This window comes from Pelophylax lessonae (genome assembly GCF_965119305.1).
Source record: "Pelophylax lessonae genome assembly, chromosome: 13".
Lineage (NCBI taxonomy): Eukaryota > Metazoa > Chordata > Amphibia > Anura > Ranidae > Pelophylax > Pelophylax lessonae.
In genome coordinates this window covers 166,642,466-166,645,227 of record NC_138780.1, presented here as the reverse complement: position 1 = coordinate 166,645,227, position 2,762 = coordinate 166,642,466, and the positions used below count along the sequence as shown (strand labels likewise).

General features: G+C 47.4%; 1 pseudogene across 1 annotated transcript; it reads left to right on the top strand.

Annotated features, from left to right (window-relative positions):
* Positions 1-825: 825 nt before the first annotated feature.
* LOC309569224 lies at positions 826-2,441 on the top strand (annotated as a pseudogene). Its single transcript has one exon. The product of its transcript is annotated as an uncharacterized misc_RNA (transcript).
* Positions 2,442-2,762: the final 321 nt, after the last annotated feature.

Here is a 2,762-nt window from a genome sequence, read left to right as displayed (position 1 = left end):
AAAAACTGCCTTAATGTCCACACTCCGGCCACAGATTCCCTCAGAGTCCAGTACCACACTCAGGAATCTCTCTTGCAACAGGTCCACATGCAGCAAATCTGGCTACAGTGCATGTTCCACAAGTCTTTGCTCGCATAGCAGAAGAATTGTTAAGGCACGTGGGGTCCCTCTCCAACCAAACCCCACAAATCACTCAAAACACCTGAGGGACCTTGCCAGAGTGCCCCAGCACAGTCGCACTGCAATTTTCAGCCCCCAATTCAAAAGTATATTTTCTTAAAGAGACAGCGTACCCTAAATAAAAATGGCATAAAAGGACATCGCACAGTTCCCCAGTGATGAAACTAAGCTAATGCAGCCTGATACTGATCACTACGAAGAACAGGAAGCAGAACCCACACTTCCAGCAGACCAAGTCGTGCGACCAAGATGTTCCCTTAAACCAACACTAAAGGTCAGGGAAAACTATCAAACCACAAAAGACGAGCTATGCGATAACCTGGAAGAGCTATGGGGATGAGTTTCCTCCCTCAAGCAGAGGCTCGAATAAAGATTCTTGAATCAGAGAGGAAGAGGAAATTGCATTAGCTAAAGTAAGACAACTTGAGCAAGAATTGAGCCAAGATCTTGGTCCAGTTTGCTCGCCACCACAGGAGATAGAAGATCCAGCTGATCGCACCAGCGACTATGTACTGGAACAGTTATCTGCACCACCCCCAGTATGCAGTACAATCCAAGCCGACAACACAGAAACCTCCAAGTCGACTCGACCTTCAGTGCCAGTGCCACTCACAGTGCCTGAGCAACCCGATGGCATTCACCAAGATGTGCCATCTCAAGGACAGTTATTACAGCAAAAAAGCTATCAGGTGTTTCCTGGCCTACCCCCACAGCTCAAGCAGCAGTCATCACAATCTACCAAGGCTAGATGACAGCTCAACCCTGCAGCAACATCATTCTACCCGGAAGCATCTCACCCTTTCACGCCGCGCAGCCTACACACCCCGGCGGCATCACAAGTTGTCGTGGCAACAAGCAGTGAGAAATCAGATATGTCTGAGTTTGCCAGGTTTATGGTGAGCAGAGAGCTAATTAATACAAGTCTCTCAAAATGTGATGACCGTGCAGAGAGCTACAGAGCTTAGAAGGCAACCTTCAAGGCCGCCATTGCCAACCTCAACCTAACCGCAGAACAGGAGCTAAACCTCCTGATCAAATGGCTGGGCCCAGGTGCCACTAATCATATCTAGAGCCTCAGAACTGTCTATGTGGGACAAGCAGAAGCAGGTCTCTCTGCCGCCTGGCAGAGACTCGAACGTACCTTTGGCAGTGCAGAAGCGATAGAGAAAGCCCTATTCAAGAGACTGCAGAACATCCTAAAGATCAATCTTAAGGATGTCCATAAGCTTCAGGATTTGAGTGACCTGCTCATGGAACTAGAGCTTGCCAAAAGAGACCCTCGTCTGATCGGGCTGTGCTACCTGGATACAGCCCATGGAGTGAACCCAATTGTCGTGAAGCTACCATACAGTCTGCAAGAAAAGTGGGCGGCATCAGTCTCAAGGTACAAAAGGGTGCATGACGTCACCTTTCCCCCATTTATTCATTTCTGCAGATTCATTGATGAACAGTCCCAGATGAGGAATGACCCCAGCCTCAATTTCCTGGAGTTCAACACTACAGATTCAGCAACACCATCATCAAGGTATGAACGTGTCATGCATAAACACAGAGACTTTAAGAGCAGCGTGAGTGTTAGAAAGACTAACCTACCGTCTTCTGCAGCACCCACGGGTAAACAGTACAAGACCTCATCAGGAGACAAGTCCTTCAATCGTGAATGTCCCATTCATAAAAAACCACACTCACTGAACAAATGCAAGGGGTTTAGATCCAAAACCATAAAGGAGCACAAGAAAGTCCTCAGCAAGATTGGGGTACTCCTACCAACGCTGATTGAATGCGATCAAATACCCAACCATAGGGATGAAATTCCTACCCCAGAAGCTGCATTTCACCAACCGCACCTAATGCACCTAGCCAACGTTATCCCACCTATGGACAACAATGCCGAGATTTTACTCCTGCTTGACAGAGACAATCTAAGGGTGCACAAGGTGCATCAACAATGTAATGGTCCTGACTACGCGCCATATGCCCAGAGGCTGGACTTGGGATGGGTAGTCATAGGAAATGTATGCTTGGATCAACCAAGAATTGACACCTTCAAAACGTACGTGTGCGCAGATGGACGCACAACTTGCATTAAGCCATGTCCTCATCACTATGAAGTAAAGGAGAAGTCTCCAGACCTCATACAACCACCTGACATAATTTCTCCCCTCTTTGCTGACAACTTGGGGAGATCAGTCTTTCACACAACCAAGGATGACGATAAAGTAGCCTTATCAGTAGAGGACAGAGAGTTCATCAAGATTTAAAGATGAAACCGATCACTGGGTTTCTCCATTACCCATCCGAACCACCAGGGTAAGGCTCCCGGACAATCGGGAGCAAGCGCTATCCAGATTTCACTCACTTCAGCGTACCATGAACAGCAAGCTTAAGACGAGAGAACACATTGTCGCCTTTATGGATAAAATATTCTGTACCAATCCAGTAGATCACACCACCAGGCCTATGTCTATAGGTTCTTTTACTAACTCTACTTGGCCTACAGGTCCAGAGTTTCTGGTAGGAGGGGCAAACGAATGTGTACAGGAAGTTTTCAGCATCCAGGATCCGGATAATGATCCAGAAAT